This window comes from Lissotriton vulgaris, chromosome 6 (genome assembly GCF_964263255.1).
Source record: "Lissotriton vulgaris chromosome 6, aLisVul1.2, whole genome shotgun sequence".
NCBI lineage: Eukaryota > Metazoa > Chordata > Amphibia > Caudata > Salamandridae > Lissotriton > Lissotriton vulgaris.
The window spans coordinates 758,454,186-758,480,554 of record NC_141694.1 but is presented as its reverse complement, the minus strand read 5'-3'; the positions used below and the strand labels follow the sequence as shown (position 1 = coordinate 758,480,554).

Below are 26,369 nucleotides of genomic sequence, written 5' to 3'. Positions count from 1 at the left end.
AAGGCCCAATCCAGTTTGCCCTTCTGGTACTTATGATATCAGGGGCAAATTTTATGGGGAAACCACAATTCCTGTTTAACCATGACACAGTTTTATTTTTATGGGAGTCATGCGATTCCTCAAGTGTCTGGACTGATTGCATATCTTAGGGCAGTACGTTTGTTAAGACAACAACATAGGGAGTACATACTGGGGGTAGATTTATAAATCTACTTCTCCTTACCTGGTTATTATTAGATAAACAATCAGTCCCTGATGTAATTCGAGTAGCTTCTCTCACTACAGTGGTGGGGGCTGTTATAGCTGGATTAATATTGTTATTTAGATGCTGGATAGCTGGTTGCTGATTCTCTTGTTGCTGATTTTCCACTCTAGCTACCTGCACTGACCCTCCTATGCCCATCTACACCTGTTTGATACTGTCAGCTGTTGATAAATGTTTTGCTAGCAATCCTCCCAACCTCTTAACTTCAGCAGTCACACTGTCGAGTTTCCGCACTAGGGGTTGTACGAACTGTTCTAGTTTGGCTTCAAACTTGGCTTCCGGGGAGCTAAGTAGTTGGGAAAATTGGTCAGGGCTTAAAATGTTGTTGACCACATCGCTATCATCTTGTACTTTAGTGAGCTCATCTGTATTAATCTGAGCTTGTACAGGGATATCAGCCCTTTTTTTAGAATGCTTCCCCCCCCTTTTATTTAGTTGTTTCCTACAGTTTCTAACCGGTCTAGCAACAGGGAGAGTTTCATCATTGTCTTCACTCACTATGTGTGTATCTAGTACTGGGGGCTCAGTATGAACCTGGGCTATGGCAGTAGAGACCACTATGGGATCCGCATCAAGGGTAGCAAGCTCCGGAGAGCTCACCACAGGAATCAGGGGGACTGGAGTACTATTGGGAGGGCTATCCCTTCCCAGAGAGGCCCTCCTATCGTTGTTTATTTTGTTTACCATCTTCACCAGATAATTATCAAGGGGACCTGACCCCGAAGTAAAAGTTTCCTTTGAGCCACTTGGCATGGTTTATCCTGATGTCTGAAAACAGTTACTAGGGTAGGGGTAAGACCTTGGGGATATCTGTTGCAATGCTAACTAGATTATGAGCAATATAATACAATAGGGGGAACACTTTACCGGATATGAAATCTTCAAAATCCAAAATGTCTGGCACAAAATGGTCCAGAGGGTATTGCCATGCCCTGCCTCTTCCTGTCTATGACTGTCATAGACTGTCCCGCCCTTGTCCCGGGCTTCTCCCGGGCGCGCCCCGCGGGACGAGGAAGCAAGGGCGTCTTTATGCGCCTCCAGGCGCTTCCTTTTTGCGTGCGCAGCGTCCTTGCCGCGAGGGACTGCTGGGGGTTGTTTGTAGTTTATTTCGGCCCGGCGGAGCCAAGCCCTGCCAGACCACAGGGACAACCACAGCAAGGGACAGGAGGTCGGCGGAGCCAAGCCCTGCCGCGAACACACAGCGGAGCCAAGCCCGGCTGTCTGCAACTCTCCGGTCAGCAAAAGCAGCTCCCCCCTGGTCTCCACAGCAAGGGCTCCCTTATGCGCCTCCAGGCACTTCCTTTTTGCGTGTGCAGCGTCCTTCCCGCGAGCGGCTGCTGGAGGTTGTAGTTAATTTCGGCCCGGCGGAGCCAAGCCCGGCCAGACCGCAGGGACAACCACAGCAAGGGACAGGAGGTCGGCGGAGCCAAGCCCGGCCGCGAACACACAGCGGAGCCAAGCCCGGCTGTCTGCAACTCTCCGGTCAGCAAAAGCAGCTCCCCAAAGAATGTTTCACATATTCCCTATGGAAAACCATGAGTACCTATGAAGAAACGAACAATCTGTTTTCTAAAAAGAATATACGGCTACACCATTTGTTAAGGCCTTTCTGCTAAACTCATATTCCCCAGTCTGTAGTGAGGTTCTTTAACAACAAAAGGGCAGAACGGCTGTAATATTTCAAGGGGGAAAGCTATTCGAACATTCCATCCACTTAGGGTAAAATGTTTCAAATTAAGCAAGTATAAAGATAAGGCAAACATTGCAATGTTGGAGCTGCAGGTCTGTACCCGTCTTTATTGGCCCATGGCTGCTCCATTGGAACCCCCAACTTTCCAGTTTTCTGAAAATTATTATCTCAGTTTCTCAAGCTCTAAACTCAGATGATTTCTTCAACTTATTTTCAGTTATGTAGACATTTGTGTTGATATATGCTTAATTCGAATATACTATATGCTGCCTGTTATGCTTGGTTATATACCCATTTATATTTAAGGTAACGTGCCCTGAATACTAGTCAGCACTTTTTTTTAAGGGTGGAAATGCTTATATTACTTTCGTAGAATAAATCAATAACTGAAGTCATAAAAATAGGGTATTAACCCTGTCTTTAAGGTATCAAATTTACACCTCAAACCGTCTTATGAGTTACAAATCAAATTTCGCCACCATGCCAACTGCTTTTAATCTACCCCCAAAGGCCAATAATTTTACAATTGGATGGCACTGTAATGTATTTAGGCTTTCTTAGTTAATCCCACGAGCATTTTTTTACCCTTTATTATATACAAAAGAGGCAATAAAAGATATGTTAAAGAATATTCTGTTGCAAATGTCACAAGTTAGGATGTAATTAATAGTTTTACTGAAAAGTGACATCTAGGGCTGTATTACACATTGTGCTGTGGGGGAGCAAAGGTCATGTGCACTAGTTGTGTGCTTCCCCGGGCTACAATTGTATTACAGAAGGGACCATGTACACTTCTGTGGGCCTTTCTGTATTACTGTAATAATGATAGCACTAGTGCCCAGCTCGGCCGCCGACGAGAGAGGACGCCGACCCTGCGATCCATCCCTGCTCCCCCCTGATCCCTGATTCCCGCATTCGGACCCCCTGGTCTCCAGGAGGAGCTGGTGAAGGGTCCCATCCCACCCCACTGCCTGATCGCGGCTCGGGAAGCCGATCCTGGCGGCCGCTGGGTACTTGCTGCTGGCTCGATCCTCCCTACCTGACCTACATGTTTCTGATCTCGCCTGACCTCATCTACAGTGATCTTTCACAGACCGTTTATATAATCAGCATACGGTTGTTTGCCTCCAGAGTCCTTTCTAAATGAAATGTGCTGCCTGTGAAGGAAACTCGAAAAGATGTGCAGCTCTCCTATTTTCTATTAGGATATATCTAAACCTGGAAGCTCGCTTGGCTTCCACCCATCCTTGAGCTGTGAGAAATCCCTCGCTGCAGCAACTGCTTTTGTATTGCTGAAAAGTGTATGATGATAAGACCTCTCCATGAGAAAAATGTGTGTTTGTCCCCCTCCCTGGTCTCCTATGCCCTGATGAAGATGCAGCCTAAATTGGCCTTGCATTGAAACGCGCGTTGGCATGATCTACATGGATGGCCCTCAGTGTATCATAATTTTCTGTACCTTTTCCTTAACTGCCTCCATGTTAGTCTCTCTACCCTAGCAACCTTTGATTGTGATGTTGCAGGCCCCCAGGTCCTTCTATGCTTGTATGGTTATGATTGCATTATTTCGATTGTGAGAGAGAATGAGAAGTACATGTTTGCTTAGTGAATGACTGTGGGAGTGTGTGGACGCCAACTAATTTGTATTTTGTGTATGAACTTTTTATAGACGATACTTACCTAGTCATAGGAGGAAATCCTTTTCCCCTGTGTGTACATATATGCTTTAGAATGCTACCTCATGGACTCTATTTATGAATTGTTATCTCCTAAAAAATAATAAATGTTTCTATTTTTTCACTATTGATTCTGAATGTGTCTGTTATATCACTGGCTCCGAAGCATTCATTTTTGTCACCCCCCCCCCCCCTCACTCTGTGGATCTCGCCGAAGGGACCACATAATTATTTCCTGGCAGGGTAGTTCTCTCCTTCTATTACACTAGTGCACATGTAGTGCCAGCGCTATCTTAGGCGAGTGATCCCTCATTTGCATGGGGGCGTGGCCCCAAGCAAAATAAAGAATCTCTTTGTCTTTGTGCCCACACCGTATTATAGACGAGAAGACATATTCAAACAGGTCCTTAGGAGCAATTTGCAACAAAAAGGTGGTGCACTGTCAGTTCTCCTCAAAACAGCACTCTGGAGTGGGGAAAGCGAGTCCCATGGACCCGCCATATATCTCCTGCAAGCAGTTTCAGTCACTTACTGCAACCACGTGCAGCAGGATCTCTCTCCTTTCTTAAAAGTTTGCTGCACTGCGAAACACCGAGCGACTTTGAAGCAGCCACTCCATACTTCACTGAGTGTGCCGTCCCCAGGGCAATGCATTCATTGTTATTGGGCGAATTGACCCTGTTCCCTCCTGACGCACCTGTGAAAAAGTGCATCGGACACAAACAAGGACGTGTGCCCTTTCCATAATACGGCCCCAGGTCATTAGCTCCCCAACAAAAATGATGGTCTGCTTTCAGACAATACACAGGGAGAGAGTAACCTGATTGGTTCATATGTTTTTCCGTTTCAGGTTTGCATAATCATCACTTATCAAGTGGCACTTCTTTTTTTGGCTGACTCTTGAAGCCATTTGTGCATTTAAGATGAATGTACACATTCAAATTGGTTGACTTATGAATGCAACTTTAGAAAATCCCTATGTGTGAATGTGTACTCATACCAGAATTTGTTCATGTGTAATTTTACACCTTGTGTGGGGCAATATTACGCTTGAGAAGATCATCTCTAGTGGTGGGGAGTGGTTGTTCAAGTCAGCCTACCATCAGGGTATTCACAAACTTCTCCATGACTCCCTTGAATTAGGAGAGATTTAATCCTCTCAGGGGCCAGAGAAAACCTATTTCCAAAGTGGAAAATGGGAAGGAAACTCCCACAAAGTGGAAGTCCAATTATGCAAAACCACATGTGCAAGCATAGTTGTACACTTTTTATATCGATGCAGTATTGCCTTTGCACAACTGGGAATTCAAAAACATGTCCACAAGTGCAACAGTACCACATTTACAAAGTACTCATGGAAGCCTTTGTGAATTCTAAACATTTGTGATTTCTCACATAATTGAGGAAATATATGTCCAGATGTATTATTTTGTAAACTATTCAGACCTCAATGTATTTCCCAAATGCGTGTGAATTAAATGGGTTTGGCAACCCCTCTTTGAATTCAGTGTAAAATATCTGTTCAATGAAGAACATTGGCCGAATTCACGCGTTGTGCCATTTGAGGTGTAAATTGGCAGCGACATTTGGACCAATCCACCTGAAAAACAATGTAGCTTTAGCACTTGTCAAGCGGTGGAACATCATCGTCATCCAGCTAATAGAAAACAAATATATATATATATATATATATATTTTTTTTTTAATTAAGTATCATCACGCTTTAATTAAATATCCACTTTAACACTAGGAGGAGAAATAACTAGTAAGTATTTTTTGCACACAAATAAAAAAAAGCTGCTCCAGCCTTTGGAAAGAAGCATGTCTAATTTGCCCAGTTACTGGGACGCAGTGGCCTCGCTGAGTGATGAACTGTACACATTTTAAAAGGTTTGGTTTCCTCGTTACACCATTCCTTAGGGCGAAAAAAGAGTTAATTCCCAGGCCACACAAGGCCCAACATTTGTTGTGGTGGGACAGGAATGCAGTATCTTATTAAGAGCACTCAAAGCAGTTGCAGTCTAACAAGATGAAGTTGTGCAAAAGACTTGAGAGAGTTGACCTACGCTGACAGATTGTTCTCGTTAAAAAGCAGAAAGTGCTATGACATATTTTAAATATATGGTTTTTATTGGGCATAGGAAATCATCCAGTTTCTTTTTTTGACAGTGGGATACAGAAAGAGCAGTAATGTTTAAACTCTGAGGTATTTTTACCTTGATGTCTACAAATTTAATAAGCACAGCTCCGGTGTGAAATAATAATATTCAACATTTGTAATAAAATTGTATATTAAATTCAAATCAGATAAAAAAACACATTAAAAGCATTCCGGAGTCAACATTAGCGGGTTGTGAAATAGGTTTGGAATGCACAACACACTTTCATTCATTGCTTCTTTTGAAAAAGGATGGAAATTTCAGGCATTTGTCAATCTTTTCTTTTCGGGTTTATGTCTGCTTCTCTTAAAAGCATGAGTAACTATATATGACAGCTAATGAAATGGGGAAAACATCAGATTTTTACCGACCGCTGCAAAAACCATAACTTAGCAACAAATTGGCAACTTCCTAAAAACTGTTTGGGGCCCGCAGCGCTTCACCAGGTGATTAATGCAGCGTGACATTTCCAGCAGCTGGCAACCCAAAGAAATCCACTGACAGACCCACAAACCATTTGATTTAACGCTGACGTCCATTATCGCAGGGTTTTCTCCTGTCACTCACTCACACTTTTTTTTATGTGAGCACATTTCTTTCTCAACAAAAGCGATATTTTTGGAACTGATTAAAAATATTAGCGCATTAATGGGAACGTGAAGATCAGCAAAGTCAATCAGACGTGTTCTGTGTGCAGAGTTAGTAAGAAAAACATCTACTAATAATTAATATTGTGCTTGTTTGTAACTGGCATGAAAATGCGTGTTGGTACTGAAATGGACATTAGTTTGAATAATTACTTTTGAAGTAAAACTAGTTTATTTTCTTTCACTTCCTTCACCATTAACCTTGACTCTACCACTAATCCTTGACATAATCCTAATACGGATCCTCTCCCTAATATTAAAACTTGAATACTTACCTAATCACACTGGCACACAATTTCACATACTATTTCTAGCAGTAACTCATTTTGTAACCTTACCCATATCCTTTCCACGCTAAACCCAAATCCGAATTTTACACTTAGCCTATCTCTATCCTAAACCCACCTGGTAACTCAAACTTTTAGCCTAACCCTGACTTGCACCCCCAACTTAACCCTGTCTGTTTTAATGTTGTCAAAGTTATCTACTTTCTTCTTGGGTTTTTTCCCACCAAATTATTTTTGAAACACTTGGATTTTGAACCATGTGAAATCTGAGCCAAGTAATATCAATTGTTCGCTGGCTACCATTCATATTCCTTAAATTCAGGCTGTAAGTAGCGTACAAGCCGCTTATAACAGACAACTTGCTTTTCAGAGAAAGAAATGTAGTGAGGCGGCGAGAGAGTTTGCACTTTAATGTAATAACAGCATTACTCACCTTGAAGCCAGTCATTAATGCTAGGCGTTGCTCCTGCACTTGTGTGCCCTTGTCTGCAACTGGGACCCATACATTGGGTGATGGGCAGTACTAACATCAGGAAGTGCTTTATGGTCAGTAATGGCACTTTAAAACAAAGAGGATACGAACAAAAGCATTAAGACTCTGGATTTCATTTACACCTTGAGGGCTGCTTGAAGCCTCCCACACAGCTGTGGTGCTGGCTTCCGCTTTCCTGGTGGGGGACGGACCACCATATTTTGAGATGCCCACCTACCTGGCTGGTCTCACGGTCTACAATGCAACTGACAGTATGGCACATGTATTCTAAGCAGAGCAGTTTGCTAGGTGGACACCATGTTTTTTGTGCTTGCTCAGCAAACTTTTTTGATTTTCTAAAACATATTCCAAAAGCAGTCAATTCTTTTTTACAAAAGCAAGAAAACGACGACCCTGGCGTGCAGCAAGCTTTCTCCTTAGACACCAGGGCCATTGATTGGATTCCTTGCCTAAGATTGCCATGCATCGCAAGGCGGCCCACGTCAAGGATAACGAACAACAGTCACGCCACCTGAAATAGGTGGGACAACCAAATCTAAGAACTTGCAACCTGGTGCTGAATGATCATCTGGTCAAGGGTTTTTTGATGACAGGGCCAACAGAGACTATGTAGTTGGAAACCTGATGCTTCACCCACCTCTTAATTTGTCAAGAGAACAAGGAGCTGGATGCATGGAGCTTCTGCCGTTTTTGGTGGGTGACCCTCGCCTGTCAATTGCAAATTGCCGCCCCCTGTTTCTTAAAGGGATGCTTATACATCAAGTTTCAGGTTAACAAGCTTTGTGAAACAGGGTTTAAGCTGACCAAAAAGTAAGGACTACCATATTACACACCTAGAGAGTATAACTAGCATATCTTGTAACTTCATGAATTCAGAATATGTTCGACCTAGAAATGTGTCTTTCATTACCCTAGTGCCTATTTGGATAAGATGGAATGTGACGTCAGTCTCAGAAATTGCTATAGGGCACCTATTCCTGTTGAATGTGCCACTCTGCCTGTTACCTTTCTAAGGAAAAGGCTATGGTACTACACGTATAAGGCCACTGCAATTGTCAGATCCAACCCCAAGCTGAATGAGGTTGGAAAAACAGCAACACTGACTATTGAGTTTATTTTTGTTACCCACCTTTTGCATATATATTCAGAAAAATTTTAAATGTACAAGTCAGTTTTCATATTATTACATACGACCATTTCGGGTACAATTCATAATGATAAGACTACGCCTTCCACTGGTTAAACAATAATTCCCTTTCTGCAGGTTCCTTTGTGTACGGATATTGCCCCTTTTACAACATATGACAAGTCGTATATTTTCTTATTTGAGTTATGTGGGCAATTAATGTCTGCTCTCAAATGTCAATTAGTTGAAATGGTTAATACAACAATGAAAATTAAGCATAGCTTTTGTAGAAGGTTATATATATCTTCATATTACTCCCAATTTAAACAATCATTGACTAAGCCAGTCGGATTTACTTTTTTATAATGCCTGCTCACACCAATATAAATTACACATGCATGCAAATTTGCTGACAGAAAAATACACCTACAGACATCCATGCATGCACACACACACACACACACACACACCAAAGCATTTATAAGCATCAATGCACACAATGGAAGCAGCAGTGAGTAGCCAAGCTTAGGCATTTTGTCTGCAAGGAGGAAGCAGGAAAACAAAGTAGGGACACGTTTTTGTGGTTTTATTGAAGGTAAAACAAGTCATATTGACAAGAAGCCACGATCCGTGGCCAAGACCATTACTGGAGGATTCATTGCAGCCATCAATATTTCATACAATGGAAACAATAGCTTTATCACATCAACAGTTCTACAACAGGTCAACGCCCATGGCCACAAACCATTTGTTCCATGTTTTGGCATGTCTAGCTAGACACCCACGAACGTCGTACACTGGCTTCTCCTGCTGGGCACACCAGTTCACCCAGGGCAACTATTTTTTTGTACTGTACCACTTTCCTCTTCTAAAATGTTGGCATGTATGACAAAGGTCTACTCACACAGATAACAAACATGAAGACGCACATAGAACTCCACACATTACAAAGAGACATAGACTGCACACAAACAGATGCTCAAAGGACTGGGGTAAAAAGACAGATTGGTGGTTGGATAGATGAATGTCAATAAATTAAGACAGGTTTTATGTCAGTTTAATCTTTAGTCCCATTGTGGACAAAATTACATTTGAAGTGTAGAGCAAAGATTCAAGGCAAAACCCAGTCTTCCAAGGCATCTCGTTGCAGAACTAGAGGAGGATAAGACAAGCATTAAGACTTTAAATTTTATTTAGACCTTGAGGGTTGCATGAAGCCTGCCACACAGTTTTGCCCCTGGCCTCCACTTCTTTGGTGGAGGAGCAAACCACCATATTGTGAGATGCTCATCAGCTGACTGGATCTCACTGCCTTTTATGATTTTCGAGAAAAAAATTCCTAAAGCGGGAGTCTTTGTACAAAACAAAAGAACAACTGACTTGCATCTGGTTAAAGGGATGTCACAGGTTCCAAGCCCATGTCATCTTTCTTCTCTATAGAATGAGCATCTGTAGGCAACAATGTAGAAATCTCTGCAAGTCCATTCTATCCATTGACTCTTTGTATGATCATTTATATGCAGCACTGCAATTCATTACCGACATCTGTTTAGTACTAACATATGGCAGATGTTTGCTAGATCACTCAGTGTACACAAAATATGAATAATTTAGGCCTAAACTGTATCTTTACAAATCATTATGATTAGGTGCATTTGCTCAGCTAAGGCAACGCTAAGACAAAAACTTCCAGAAAGTACTGAGAAAAAAACTAAAAGGCCAATAGCACAAGCATTGTGCCCTGCATCCTTGAAGCGAGCAAGTTGTGTCTGTGTTACTGTTTCAAAAATGTTTATGTCTCCTGTCATTTGGCAACAGCATATGCAAAAATTTGCTATGCCCAATATTTAAAAAAAAATTGCATTTAAAATTCAGAATCATCCATTTGGGTGACAGTTAATCAGGTTCTCCCCTGGACATCATTCCATTCAAAATATCTTCATTATTTTTCAAACAACTCTCTGCACCTATCTGTTCACTTCTCAATCTCTCAATAAGAGAGGGATGTCTTCCCACTGAGTGTAAGGCGGCACAGGTCATTCCTATTCACAAGAATACTAAGGCCCCTACGGATGACTTGTTCAACTTCTGGCCTATTTCTCTTCCACCACTCCTGACCAATCTACTGGAAAAGCACATCAACAAGCACCTGTCTTACCAAGTTGAATCTACCAGAAGCCTTGATCCTTCTCAATCTGGATTCAGGCCCAATCATAGCACTGAGTCAGCCCTGATAGCTGTCACAGACAACATCAGTCTGTCCCTGGACAACGGACAATGAGTATTACTCGTGCTGCTTGACATCTCGGCCGCATTCGACATGGTCTCCCACCAGATCCTCCTCAGGATACTGAAGGAAATTGGACTCTGAGGATTGGCTTTGCAGTGGATGGCAAGCTTTCTCTCCCTCCGTTCCCAGACCGTTAACCTAGGTCCTTTTCGTTCTAAGACCATGGGGCTGACCAACTTAGGACACTAGGTTTCACACCCATATTATGCGCTGATGACACTCAACTTTTATTTTCATTTATTAAATCCACTCTCATGGCCCAGCCCACCCTTTTCAAAAGGGATGACAGCCATATAAAACTAGATGACAAGCAATTTCCTTCAGCTTAATGCTGGGAAGACCAAGATCATGCTTTTCCGAGACGCATCACTGCTGCAGTCACCTGACTGGTGGCCGGTGGATCTAGGTGACCCCCCCGGTACCCAAGACCGTTGTCAAGAATCTTGGCATACGCCTAGACCAGGCACTGACTTTGAAAGAACAGGTGGCCGACACTGCTGGCTCCTGTTTCCATGTGGTTGCTCTGTCACATCGAGTCTTTTCTTTTCTCCCCTTATCTACTCAGAAAACTATCATCCAGGCATTGGTACTAAGCCCAGGGCCGGACTGGCCATAGTGGGCCCCGCAATACCCCGGTGTGCCACACAGGTGGGGGCCGGTTTTGGGCACCTGGGGGCCGTTTTTGTTACAGGGCCGTTTTTGAAGCATAGCTGCAAAATCAGCCCTGTACCAAAATCGTCCGAACACGGCCCAGGCAAAGAGTTCGGCGGCACCTCCCGAGTGGGGAGGGGGGGCCAGGCGAGCACTTTGCCAGGGCCGGTAGTGGTTCCCAGTCCGGCCCTGACTAAACCGCCTAGACTACTGCAACACCCTCTTTGTCTCGGTCCAAAACACCGCAGCACGCTTTGTCTCAAATGCCCCTTTCAGAACGGCCTCCCTTCCCCTCATTCAACAGCTTCACTAGCTTCCGGTACGCATGCGAATAAAGTTTAAAATCTGTTTCATTGTTCACAAGGCTATGAATGGCATGGGCTCTATTTTTCTTGCAGGGAAATTCAGCCACTATATTCATAGAAGGTCTCTCCGCTAAGGAACTAAGGGCCATATGTATCATCAACCTGATTTGCGATTCCCACATAGCGATTATTAAGAAATCGCTATTTGAGAATCGCAAATAGGTATGTATGTACAAAATCGCATTTTTTTGCGATTTCTTAAAATTCCTTAATTGCGATTAGTAAATTGCGAATCGCAATTAAGGAATACTTTCCCATTCATTTCTATGGGCCAGGAGGCCCATAGGAATGAATGGGAAGTTATTCTCAATTTGCGATTCGCAATTTGCTAATCGCAAATTAAGAATAATTTCAAGGGTGCTGGGTGTCCAAAGGACACCCTGTTAAACCCCTGAAATATGCATGGGTGCACATGTGGCGCACATACATGCCCTAAGGGCATGTAGGTGCGTCACATGGCACTTTGAAAAATGCTATAACAAATAAAGACCCAGTCCAAACGCGTGCTATTATAACAGTGACAACAAGGGGGGTGTATATACTGGAACCCTACTCCCCACTACACTATCATACACTTTATAAGGAGGTACTGCACTGTAGCTACGCTTAACTTAAAACACCTGTTCTCCCGGGCAACACCTCAGAACATCCCCTCACAATGAGCCAATAACAGGTTGGTCACATACGTCCACTCCACAAATAGACGTTCCTCATAGACGTGAAAAAATATGTGTGAGAAGCAAATGACCCCTCACGGAAACACCACCATCGGGGTAACTGGTATGAAATTTCCAGACAGGCCCCTGTCTCATCATCGGTGGTCACCTGCTTCTCAAAGAAAAGTGAGAGCCAAGGTGCCTTCCTAGTCGGTTGACGATTGCAAAATAGCCCAAGGATCGAGGGATACTTCCAGGTTAGCAGTACCCAAGACCTTGTAGGGACCTGAGCAGCCGGTATGAGTAGCGTGGCTGACTCTTGCATTTTTTAGAACTAGTGTCCATAAGAGTGAAGTGGCAGCAATTGAGTGCAGCCCTGATGAAACTGCTAAAGGTAATATAGCAGTGAAAAATGTCGGCACTGGCAGTAGGTAATGGTATGCATGATTAGCTACCAGCCTTTTTAGCATTAAAGAGCACACTATCACCGCCCTATGAATAAAATTGGTTAAGGGACTGGTGTTTAGTGTGTGTTTTTAAGCACTCTGTGATTTGTGTTTGTTTGTCACCAGCAGAATTTTCTGCTCTTCACCATTTGTCACTTTATATGTTGTTTGTTTTGGACACTCTTTTTCTTTCCTCTCACTTTTCTTTGAGAAGCAGGTGACCACCGATGATGAGACAGGGGCCTGTCTGGAAATTTCATACCAGTTACCCCGATGGTGGTGTTTCCGTGAGGGGTCATTTGCTTCTCGCACATATTTTTTCACGTCTATGAGGAACGTCTATTTGTGGAGTGGACGTATGTGACCAACCTGTTGTTGGCTCATCGTGAGGGGATGTTCTGAGGTGTTGCCCGGGAGAACAGGTGTTTTAAGTTAAGCGTAGCTACAGTGCAGTACCTCCTTATAAAGTGTATGAGAGTGTAGTGGGGAGTAGGGTTCCAGTATATACACCCCCCTTGTTGTCACTGTTATAACAGCACGCGTTTGGACTGGGTCTTTATTTGTTATAGAGTTTATGAGTGGAGGGCGACCCTTTCCGATTTTTTTTCCCTCTTTGCTCCTTTGTTATTTGAACTTTGAAAAATGCAAAAATGTGTATTTTTAAAGGAATTCGCAACTTACCACCAACTAGAAGTTGGTGGTAATTTGCGATTCCTTAAGGACATTTTGCAAATTTTTTGGGCTTCTTACATTGCATTTCAGGAATCGCAGAATTTGTGATTCCTTAAATGCAATCGCAAAATAAGGAATCGCAAATTTTGCTATTCCTTATTTTGCATGCAGATTTGTGTGATACATACCATTTTGCGAAAATGCATTCGCAAATGCTGAAATTTTGCGAATTTCAGCGTTTGCGAACGCATTTGGGCTTGATACATATGGCCCTAAATCTCTTCTCCTTTTTCCTTGGTTCAAAAAATCAAGAATGGGTAGGAAAGTTTTCTTCCACCTTTCCCCCCTTTATTGGAACCAGCTCCCCACCCACCTGTGACAATGCCCTGACCACCTTCAATTTAGAAGCCTCCTCAAAACTGTACTATTCTAATCTGTTCCCTCTTTGGGTCTACTGCTGCACGTCCATAGCGCAGAGATACCCCTCCGAGGGTGATTCAGGCGCTCTACAAAATAACAAATAAATCAACCAACATAATCATGAAGTCTTGTTTTATAAAGTCAAACTTTAAACTGCAAGAAGACACAAATGCTTACAGTAAAAGGTTTGTGAGCAAGGCCTGGACTTTCAGAATGAATTCATTCCTGAAACAGGAACGAAACACAACTAGTCACAGAAATTATTTTGGGATGATTGGGCTTTCTATTGGTAGGTGATTCCATTAATTAATTGTTTATTTGCTGGCTTCTGTAAACAAGTAGGATTTGCATTCCAGCATTTTTCTTGCTATTACCATGGCTATTGTTTGAAATGAGGATCCCAAAAGTAGTCTCCTCTCTTTGAACCTTAAAGCATCAGTGGCCATTTTTCCCTCCTCCTAACTGTTCCTAGCATCTAAATGAATTGCTTTGTATTATACCTAGGCTATCTGGTTCTAGGTTTAAACTTATAATAACTGATAAAACCCCATCGAAAGGAAAATAGCCATCACTGGTGTAAACATATAAACACTGAAAAAACACCTTTGTAACTACAAACTAACTGCCATTCAAAGAAAGGAAAAGATGAGTGAAAGAGACATTTGTATTTCTTCCTGATGGGGCCAATACAATGTTATTTTCTTATACAAGGTAGCATCAAGAAAGACTGGTATACCATTATTCTGCATGAGTTTTGTTGTTTAGGGATGTCAGTAAAAAATTGTCCCTTCTTCCTTCTGCTTTTTTCAGTTTTGTGGTCTTTGAGCTAAAGATTCAGTGTTGAGAAGCATGTTTTAGGTCTTACATGCAGCTACATATGTGAAAAAGTTATATGATGGTCTGTCAAAATCGATACCTGAGCTGAAGTGCCTCCCTGTTAAGAGATCCTTGTCACTTGCTAGATGGTATGCTGAAAGCATCTTTACAATCTTCAGAGTTAATGAAGAATGCTCTTGACTTTGTAGTCCATTCTGGTGCAGTAACAATTTATTTGGACCTCATATACCCTGTGCACACGATATCTATACACATGCACCATCATAGCAGAAAGCAAGCAATAATTAAAATTCCATAAACACCAGAAAAACACTGTTTCTGTTGTTTTTAATGGCGCAAAAATGTGTAACCACTGATAATCACAGTTTTTTAAGGTATTGAAAAAACTGAAAAAACCCCACCAGAATTTACCAAAAATAGAAACTGAAAACAGGAAAGCCTAATTATACCTAACTTCCTGTTGCATACACCACTCGGAATCTTTCAAAATAAGCAGATTTTTCCACTGTTTCTAGGGGCACAACCTCAATATAAGCATGTTCTGCATACCTTCCCCTCAACTGGTGTCAATTAACCCCAGAGTAGAAGTTTGATTATTGTCTTTATAATGCACCATTGATCAATTCACTTTACCATTGAGCATTGTCACTGGTCTGACAGATCGTCTGTAATTGAGTGTATTGACTTTGTCCTGATCCTGGATCTATTTGCCATATTTCTAGCTTTTCTGTAAGTAAATTGACAAGTGTAAAAAATAGATCAACTCCTTTTTGTTCTTAATTTCTTTAGTTAGATTTTGGTTGTCTAGTTCAAATTCCCTTATTTTGCATACCACTGATGTCAGAGACTGAAAATTCTGTTGTTGTTTGTATTCCGCTACCCCTCCATTTTTCTATCAGGATTATGGGACGCAAATGTGATGAATATCCTTTCTGCAGTATTACACGTGCATTATATCCTGTAGGACTTGTAATAAGGCGGACAGGATATCAGGCATTTTTTAGATGGAATACCTGTCTGCCGAACTCTAAATCAGGCCCTATGACTGGTTTTCCCTTCTCCTTTGTACATGTTGCCCTCTGTATTGAGAGAATGAATCAGAGTGTAGAAGGAGGTGATTAAAAAACATAACATAATTATGTTTCTGCCTTTAACTACCATTTAACATTATAAATGAGTGACTGAATATTCCCTTGTAATATTCTAATTGACATTGAATTACTTATTTGTTAAAAAAATTGTGTGGCGGAGATCCATTTATGCTAGAAACATATTTGCCTCCTGTTCAACATTCCAACATAAACGTGTTTAGTTTAAAACACTAGGCCCTCAGTTGGCTCATCCTCTGCTTCAGGATACACTTGTTCTCAGGGTCGGAATGAGACAGAAAATAGGCCTGAGCGTCAAAATAAAAGTTGCTCTCTTTTGTGAATCAGATAGCTAAAATAGTGCCTCCGACTGTAGAAAAGATATGTTGTATAGTTGTTTTGCAAGGTATAGGAGATTGTAAACAGTTGGGCTGGCTACAAGCAGTGTTTGTGGTAGTATCAGGAAAATAAGAAGTAAATAAAAACCGGTTCATCAGATCAGAAATCAATGAATCAATCAGCGCTCTTGTAGAGGGTGGCTAATTACCCATAAGGGTTTCAAGACACTGGGGAATAGGAGGGGGGGGGGGGGGGGCGGGGTCCGCAGTTCAGTCGAAGAGCCAGGACTTGAGGGTCTTCCTGAATTGAGGTAGTGACAGTGATTGCCTGAGATGCAGAAGCAAGGAGTTCCAGGTCCCAGCAAGCCCACAGGCCAAAGAATAGCTCACACACTGAGCTGTTAGACCAGTCCTTCTGGTAAGGACAGGTTCCCCTATAGGCCAGTCCAACCCTGGTTGTTCTCAAAGGCCCCATACCGCCTTATATGCTTTCACCTGAAGCTTATAACTCAGGCAGATCCCCTTGAACTGAGTTATATAGCTGTTTCCGGTGGGTTACAATGTGCAAGTGTGCTATTATGATTGTGTGGATTTTGTTTTAAAGCTTATGTAAAATGTTATTGCATAAAAGCACATGGTCATAACAGAAAAACTGCAAGGGGAAACAAACAAGCTGGAACCCAGTAAACAAACAGGGAAGCACGTGGGACTGCACGAGCTGCAGCGACCCTGCAGTTAAAAAGACTTGCAGTTTCAGTTAGCCTCTGCATTCATTTTCATTTGTTTTTATAATAAACACAGGGGATCTCAGTACTGGTCACACTGGTTATTCCTGTATTTCAAACGTTCACTTTCATGCCCAGCTCATTTTATTTGAAAGTGGTTTGAGTGCACAGTTATACAACTTCGTGCTGAAGTTAATTTTTTGTTCAGCAAAATACACCTGGAGCTGATGGGATTTTGTACTGGGTTAAAAGTTAGATTGTAATCCTTCCTGAAGTTAGAGGAAGCCACAAACACACGTTCTTAACACGCTCGTGCTCTCACTCCTATTATTTCCTTTGCCTCTGTTCTCTCTTGGAAAAGAACGCGAGAATGAATACAATCATTGTTTGTCATTTTGCAAACAAGCATTGGTAAAAACCAATTGTTTGGGAATATTTGTTAAAGTTTTTTCAGATGAAGTGCTTGCTTTGGCGATTTTGTATGGGTAGTTGGGCAGACTGACAAGAGGGTGAATGTGAGAATGATTCAAAAGGTACCTGAATGTAGGAATGATTGGCTACATGGATTAATGTGTGAGCGAATGCATGAATGGATAATTAATGATAAGTGAACACATGCACAGATGAAGGACTGATGAATGAGCATACCTAGATGGATGGTAAGATGGTAGGTGAGGGCACTGGTGGCTGAGGGCAAGGTACTGATGGTGGTCATAGTCTTATTGCAATAAAGAAGAAGGTGATGGAAATAATGTTTGATTTAATCGCAAGCATTCGCTCAAAGCCCATCCCAATCTTTCATTTTATCGCCCATTATGCCACAGTACATAGAGACCAGGGGCCAGATTAATCAATAAATTGTGTCACAAGGGCAGCACAATCCCTAAGTCAAATGTATCAAGCAACGCAAGGCACCTTGCAAATCCCGGTATTGAGTACTCAGACCGTTGAATGCAGGGCTTTAAGTGGGATGAAAAACTGGGGCGTCGCTCAAAGGGGTGCGGCCAGTGTAATTAGGGGCGTGTTTTTAAAACACTTAGGCTAAAAATCTGTGTTTAGCATAGTGTGCCGCCCGACTTGTTTTTTGCTGTTTCTGTCATTGCTTCCAGATATGTGATGCAACAAGTAACATCATACCTACAACAAGTAAGGACTATTGGCTTTGTCAATGGATATTAGTTGCAGAAGATAAATAAGCTGGAACTATGGCTTGTATATAATATTGACAAAGTTTCCAATTAAAGCCCAGGTGACCCTACCACAATGTTGCTGCTCCCGAGTTTCAAAAAGAGAAGGGAAATCCAGAGAGAAAATGACTCTTTAAAGGATTTCCCTTACCCTACAACTCACCTGGCATGACGTCATGATGCAACTTCTCCAGTAGTGAGAAGTGAGCAGCGCACATCGAAGTGCCTGCTGTCTCCAAATGGGTCTCTATTGGGCTGCGCCCTCTGACATTTTTCCGGACTGTCACTGCAGTCCGAAATAAACGGACCGCCTGTGTCAGGGCTCAAAACAGACCCTGATAGAGACCCGTTTCGAGGACCCCGGAAAAAAACTGCCGGTGCTCAGACCCCTTGAGACCCGGCCTACTTAAAGCCCTGGTTGAAGGCATTCCATAGGTGGAGGTTGGGCGTTCCAACACATCCGGCCATAGATTTTGGCGCATTCCCAGATTTACCAACACTGATAAACATGGGAATGCATCAAAATGCTACTCCTTCCCAGGGGAAGCACAACGAGGAGAAATATTTGTATTTCTCCTGGTTGTTTCCGCTTTCTAAGTGTGCTGAATTCTGCAACATGACACAAGGGTGTGTGCACTTGCACTGGGCAGTCAAAAGTGTGCCAGAGCTAGGAACGGACAAAAATGCACTATATAATGGTAAATGCAGAGCATTCCTGCCCTTTAACGCAGGCCAGCACAGCAAGGTGGCTTGTTGCGTTGCATGAATGCGTTGCATGAATTTTTGATAAATATGGTCTCAGATGTATGTACATCATTGTTGGTCCTGCTCTAATAATAAAAGCCCAGTCTGAACAGCCATGTAAGGTACACTTCAGACTGTAACATCATCAAAAAGATTGATTTCTTTGCCGCTCGCTCTGAGGTTTCCAGTTTGAACTCTTGCCCGCCGCTACAGGAGTAGCTTGTCTTTGTTCCAGTGTTCCAGCCCTTGTGCCCTCGGTGAGAGGAGGAAAACATCTGCGAGGCCGCAGAGGAGGCGAGAGGCGAGAGGCGCGGCCCCGGGACTGCGAGGTTCAGCGTTCAATTCCATCAGCTGTTGCCTCTTCCCGCGTCAGCCGCGCCCCCTCCCAGTGCCACGCCCCCACCAAGGTGCTCATAACCTCTCTCGGCCCCCGCTTCGCGGGAGCCGCGAGCTCTGAGGTTTCCAGTTTGAACTCTTGCCCGCCGCTACAGGAGTAGCTTGTCTTTGTTCCAGTGTTCCAGCCCTTGTGCCCTCGGTGAGAGGAGGAAAACATCTGCGAGGCCGCAGAGGAGGCAAGAGGCGCGGCCCCGGGACTGCGAGGTTCAGCGTTCAATTCCATCAGCTGTTGCCTCTTCCCGCGTGAGCCGCGCCCCCTCCCAGTGCCACGCCCCCTCTCACTCTACAGGGACTTAACCAAGGTTATTAACGCGCATCGCGGGACGCGCGCGGGTCGCAGCCCGGGGCGAAGCCCGGGCAAAGGGCGAGCCCGTTTAAGCCCGTTCAAGCCTGTGCAAGTCTGGTCTGGGCCCACTCTCTTTACTCTGCCTTTTGACATCCCTCATCGACCCTGGTAGCTGTTCCTCCGCTACCTCCTTTATTTCCACCTACCAACGTGCAATCACAGTGTCACCATGACCACAAGGGGTAGCAGGAGCAAGACGGCCCAAGGCTTGGGCCAGGTCACCGGCCCAATTGATCAATTCATCACGAAAGCTAATGATGCAATCAACCAGGGGATTGTTCTCTTAGAAAGACGTGTTTCCCAGGACCTCGCCGCGGCGCGAAGATCTTCAATGGGCTTTTTGGCTTTAGCCAAAACACCTATCCAGCAAGGATCAAACGCCCCACTATTGCATGAAGCTCGTGCAGACATACATACCATCCCAATGAGTGTTGATTTATCTGCCACTCGTCTATCTCTAGGCGAAGATATCTTGGAAGACCTGGAGAAAACACCGACCTTGGTGATTAGCCCCACCCAAACGGCCCCGCAAACCTTGGTAGACTCGCAAACGTTAGTAGTTTCCCCGACCATAACAGACAAGGGGGCAAGGGAGGGAGCAATTCCTAAACAAAATAGCACCAGGCCAACAGATAAAAACAAACAAAACTGCCCTCCAAAGCGTAAAAGGTCTAGAAAATCTCCTGTACCCTTCAAAAAAATAGTTCTACTAACTCCCTACCTGCTAATATGGATGATCCCTCAGCAGCAGCTGCATCTCTGGATGCTGTTGAGAGGGGATCTGCTGCTGGCAATATAAACCACCTAGAACTTAATGCACAAGTGGTAGTCACTATCAAGGATCTTATAAAGTCCCAACTAATACCAATAGAACGATCCTTGATTAACATCGAGAAACAAATTGCCAGACTTATCAACCCTACAAGTCACCAAAAACCTACTAGCAGCACTCTAGCTCCTCCAGTTCCCAATAATGCTAATAACAACAAGGCAGTTATTGCACAGAAAACTGCACCTCCACTTCTAATATCTAAAACTCCATCACTAACAGGCAAAATTCCCACGATCCCTATCAGCACGCAAGTGACTCCAATAGAGTCCAAGGACACCACTCAGCAAGTACAGGGAAAGACAGCAATACCCGCTGACCCTCTCAAAACCAAACCGAAACCTCTTCCCCCCAAAACTCTAGATCTCCAACAGACTGGAGATACTATAAAAAAAACAGTAAGACCAAAGAGGCCTATCCACCTCCCCCCAGAGGCAAGCCCCTACACGGTGATCCTCACGGGGGTTCCAGAATTAGAGCAAAGCATGAGTGAATCTACCTGGTCCTTAAAAACCAAAGTCATGCAATGGCTTAACATCAATAGACCCCTTCCCACAAACTGTAAAAGTAGACTCTCCATGGTACGCAGGGTCCCTTGGATTGGGGATACAAGAAAAAGAATACAGGGGGACTGCATCATCATCAACTTCGATGACCCAGAGACAGTCAGATATATATGTTCTTGGACAACTTTGGAGAGAAAGGGAGGTATAGATACTAATCGTCTGTCCTTCTTTTATCCTCCGAGGTTTCCTTACGAACAAGACTACCCCCCTAGTTGGAACCAATCCCCTGGGTGGAGCTGGTCCCAGGTAGATACACGCAGTAGAAGAAGGGACTGGGAACATTACCCTTGGAATCCAAGAAGAGAGTAACCCTATATAGAGGGCTGGAGAGGGGTACCGACCAGCAATCATTTCTCAGTCTTAGAAATGGTAGATTGACCATCAAGCAACCAAACATCTCCTTCCAAGAATAATAAAACTCCTTTGCCATCTGTAAGCTCAGGGTCATCCCCAAGTCAAGCCAGGGAACCTTTTACGGAACCATCCACTGTGGACCTTACCAACATGTTCATTTCTGGGTCCACGAATGCTCTACCTGATGGATCTTCAGTCCCCCCCCCCGCACTCAGTCCCTGATCAATTTTACGCCAAATCCCTATCAAACTACTCCGATCCAAACCAATATATGTCCCTTCTAACTTGGAACATCGCTGGCCTTTCAAATAAAGCAAATGTCCCAGTCTTCCTGAATTTCATAAACACTTTTGATATAATAGCGCTCCAGGAATGCTGGGATCTGTTACCTACTAACCTGGATGGCTACAGCACACTCTTTACTCCAGCCATTCAGTCTAGTAGAGGCAGATCTTCGGGAGGTCTTTGTCTATACGTCTCAAATAGGCTCAATGTAACTCTAGAATGCGTAGAGCTCGCCTCATCTGATCCCAGATTAAATAACATTGGTCTCTCCCTACAGGCTTTCAAGATGTCTGGGAAAGAGGTTGTTAGTTCCCTCATCATTAACTTATACAACAATGCCCCGAGAGATGACCAATCACAATTTAAAGAGCTTCTGTCCAAACTTATAAAGAAGGGCATGGGAGGGTCCTGTTCGGATAGACGTATAGTGATTCTAGGGGATTTTAACTGCCATCTATGCCCATACAGTGGAACAAGGGTCTGTGATCTAAGAGCCCCCAATGGCGATTACACCACCCACTTCGAGCTCTCAACCGTGGGTTCCCAATTGAACAACCTACTACACGAGTGGGATCTGGGCTTTTTTAATGACCTAACTGTGCCGTCGACTGACTTTCTACCTACATTTCACGGAAGGGGGTCGTTCACGACAATAGACTACATCCTGCTGTCCAACAGTCATCATGGTGACGCTCTAGAAACCAGGAGAGAAGACCTAGTCATGAGCGATCACTATCCGATTAGTGCCAAAATACATACTCCTTCTAGTGGAAACAAATCGGGGAGTATAACAGGAAATCTTTATTCACACTCCATATCCCTATCATCGAGAAACGGTTACACCATAAAATGGGCTAAAGTTGATACAATTAAATTCCTAGAAAAACTGATAATGTCTGACCCTGATCTATTCAAAACAAATTGGAGGTTCCCCTGTTATTTGTAGCAGGGAGGGGGATTGTAACGATACCTAAAAATTGGAAGTCCCTGTTTATCCAAGCAACAGGTAGAAAGTTCCTGTATCCTCACAGATGGAAATGGTCTGGCTTAGGGGATAGATTTCTATACTATCCTGGAACTTGCACAAATAACTCACTAGGTAGAGGGAGTCAATGGACCACAATTTTGACAAACTTAAAAACACCTTTAAATGTGACAGACAAACACTTTAGATAGAGTTAAAAAAAGGATGGAATTTATTATTTTCCTCCAAACCGGGTTACAATCTAAAACATTATCACAAATTCATTAAAAAAACCACATAACGTGGTGATGCAAACAATTTATTACGCACAAGTCAATAATAAAAAAGCAGTCAAAAACAGTCAGAACAGTCGACGCAGCGTTTCGGTGCTTTCTTTCTTTTGACACCTTCTTCAGGACCTTAGGACTTTTGACTCCATGCTATTCTAAAAATAGATAAAGACGTTTTAGTGTTTATCCTTAGGTATCTAGGTTCATTTTGCTCTCCTCGTGTTGTATATGCTACCTATCATTATGCAAATTTTAATAATGCCAGACCACTCTCCAGAACAACCAGAATCTTTATCTATATGAATTACGGCGGGGATCTCATGTAGAGAACCCCCTGTGAGTTTTTCATTACATATCGGTAGATGTTTATTCGTTTAGCTTGATGCACTGCTTTTAAAATTGAGCACAGTACTTTATACATATTACATACCGGCTATCCGTCATACCTGTGTAACGAAACAGATGCGTTTCAAAGAGATTTCTCGCGGGTTGCAAGCTGCTCAGGTTTCTCAATTCCCTTGAGCTATATTGGTTGTGAATAAAAAAACGGTTTCATATTCCTTCTACATTCATTCAAGACTACCATATTACTTTGCAGAGTAAGTTTTACCTTTATAAATCAGAACCGTGACCTTATCTTTACACGGAGGAGCCACCGTCAATGAGGGGGAGTTCATGTGGTCTTTTGACCTGAATGTGTATATAAAAAAGAAATGCATAATGACATTTCTCTCCATGTTGTCTTAAAACGTATTCGTTTTTACTAATTTTTATTGGGCGATTTTAAGCTGCCATATTGTTGTGGGCACTGTATACTGACCTGTTAAAAATTATCCGTAATTTTCTAAGATGCGTTCCGAACGCTTGATAGCTCGGACTCTTAGGAATATTTTCTTTGTGCACGAGCCTAAAATTCATAAATAAAATAAAGGAATAGTTTACCCAGAGACCCACAGGTACTCTAGTTATAGAATTGCATATTTTATCAATCTGTATCTATTTATAGCAATGTTGGGGACGTTAGCGTTATTATACCAAAACACTGGTCTATGTACATTACTCTTGTTACATGAATTTAAAGGGTGCTTTAATTTCTTATGTACTGGCCCACGTTACGTTACTAAAACAGGTTGCATTGACCCAAGTTACGTTTGTTAAATAAAGGTTAAACCCCCTCTGAATTTACACAGGATGCAATTATTTAAAGTGGCTAACCCCGACAGAGCTTTAGCTGCAAAGATATCCATGGGTCCTATGACCGAGTCTCACCTTATGATTGCAGTGCGGCCTCCCTGCTCCTCCGTGTCGTCGTCTTCTTGGAAATAGAAGAGTAACACGGGTATTCTCGGACGGCTTATTTATGTTCCGGGAGTCAATGTTAACCCGGAAATGCTGCCGTTCGCCAATGTAGCAGTTTTGTGTATATTAATTGCGCCGATGGTTTAGAACGCCTAAAGTTAGTCGAATCTAGGTGTATGTTAGCCGGAATGTAAATACATTCCGGCTAACATACACCTAGATTCGACTAACTTTAGGCGTTCTAAACCATCGGCGCAATTAATATACACAAAACTGCTACATTGGCGAACGGCAGCATTTCCGGGTTAACATTGACTCCCGGAACATAAATAAGCCGTCCGAGAATACCCGTGTTACTCTTCTATTTCCAAGAAGACGACGACACGGAGGAGCAGGGAGGCCGCACTGCAATCATAAGGTGAGACTCGGTCATAGGACCCATGGATATCTTTGCAGCTAAAGCTCTGTCGGGGTTAGCCACTTTAAATAATTGCATCCTGTGTAAATTCAGAGGGGGTTTAACCTTTATTTAACAAACGTAACTTGGGTCAATGCAACCTGTTTTAGTAACGCAACGTGGGCCAGTACATAAGAAATTAAAGCACCCTTTAAATTCATGTAACAAGAGTAATGTACATAGACCAGTGTTTTGGTATAATAACGCTAACGTCCCCAACATTGCTATAAATAGATACAGATTGATAAAATATGCAATTCTATAACTAGAGTACCTGTGGGTCTCTGGGTAAACTATTCCTTTATTTTATTTATGAATTTTAGGCTCGTGCACAAAGAAAATATTCCTAAGAGTCCGAGCTATCAAGCGTTCGGAACGCATCTTAGAAAATTACGGATAATTTTTAACAGGTCAGTATACAGTGCCCACAACAATATGGCAGCTTAAAATCGCCCAATAAAAATTAGTAAAAACGAATACGTTTTAAGACAACATGGAGAGAAATGTCATTATGCATTTCTTTTTTATATACACATTCAGGTCAAAAGACCACATGAACTCCCCCTCATTGACGGTGGCTCCTCCGTGTAAAGATAAGGTCACGGTTCTGATTTATAAAGGTAAAACTTACTCTGCAAAGTAATATGGTAGTCTTGAATGAATGTAGAAGGAATATGAAACCGTTTTTTTATTCACAACCAATATAGCTCAAGGGAATTGAGAAACCTGAGCAGCTTGCAACCCGCGAGAAATCTCTTTGAAACGCATCTGTTTCGTTACACAGGTATGACGGATAGCCGGTATGTAATATGTATAAAGTACTGTGCTCAATTTTAAAAGCAGTGCATCAAGCTAAACGAATAAACATCTACCGATATGTAATGAAAAACTCACAGGGGGTTCTCTACATGAGATCCCCGCCGTAATTCATATAGATAAAGATTCTGGTTGTTCTGGAGAGTGGTCTGGCATTATTAAAATTTGCATAATGATAGGTAGCATATACAACACGAGGAGAGCAAAATGAACCTAGATACCTAAGGATAAACACTAAAACGTCTTTATCTATTTTTAGAATAGCATGGAGTCAAAAGTCCTAAGGTCCTGAAGAAGGTGTCAAAAGAAAGAAAGCACCGAAACGCTGCGTCGACTGTTCTGACTGTTTTTGACTGCTTTTTTATTATTGACTTGTGCGTAATAAATTGTTTGCATCACCACGTTATGTGGTTTTTTTAATGAATTTGTGATAATGTTTTAGATTGTAACCCGGTTTGGAGGAAAATAATAAATTCCATCCTTTTTTTAACTCTATCTAAAGTGTTTGTCTGTCACATTTAAAGGTGTTTTTAAGTTTGTCAAAATTGTGGTCCATTGACTCCCTCTACCTAGTGAGTTATTTGTGCAAGTTCCAGGATAGTATAGAAATCTATCCCCTAAGCCAGACCATTTCCATCTGTGAGGATACAGGAACTTTCTACCTGTTGCTTGGATAAACAGGGACTTCCAATTTTTCTGACCCTGATCTATTCCAGACCTGCCTCGAATACCCTCCCAACCCACAAGCAATTATTCTTGCTTTTGATCAAATTACAACACAAATCAGGAAAAACCTAATCAGAAAACAAAACAAAAGTACTGTGCACAAGAGCTCTGGTTGGTTTGACCATGAATGTTCAAAAACACACAACATTCTAAAGGCCACATTAAACAAATCTCCAAAAAACCTACTGGAAATAAGACTTGCTCGTGCTGCTTACAAACAGGCAATCAAAAACAGGAAAAAGGAATTGAAAAATGCGGCCTGGGAGGCATTGTTACAAG

General features: G+C 42.6%; 2 long non-coding RNA genes across 2 annotated transcripts; one reads left to right on the top strand and one right to left on the bottom strand.

Annotated features, from left to right (window-relative positions):
• Positions 1 to 22,827: 22,827 nt before the first annotated feature.
• LOC147707947 (uncharacterized) lies at positions 22,828 to 24,159 on the bottom strand. The gene is made up of 5 exons (XR_015296480.1): positions 24,062 to 24,159; positions 23,613 to 23,699; positions 23,403 to 23,482; positions 23,239 to 23,315; positions 22,828 to 22,947 (listed from the first exon to the last, which is right to left on the bottom strand). It is a non-coding gene; the product is annotated as an uncharacterized LOC147707947 (long non-coding RNA).
• A 252-nt stretch (positions 24,160 to 24,411) lies between these two features.
• LOC147707946 (uncharacterized) lies at positions 24,412 to 25,743 on the top strand. Its single transcript, XR_015296479.1, has 5 exons — positions 24,412 to 24,509; positions 24,872 to 24,958; positions 25,089 to 25,168; positions 25,256 to 25,332; positions 25,624 to 25,743. It is a non-coding gene; the product is annotated as an uncharacterized LOC147707946 (long non-coding RNA).
• The last annotated feature ends 626 nt before the right edge of the window (positions 25,744 to 26,369 follow it).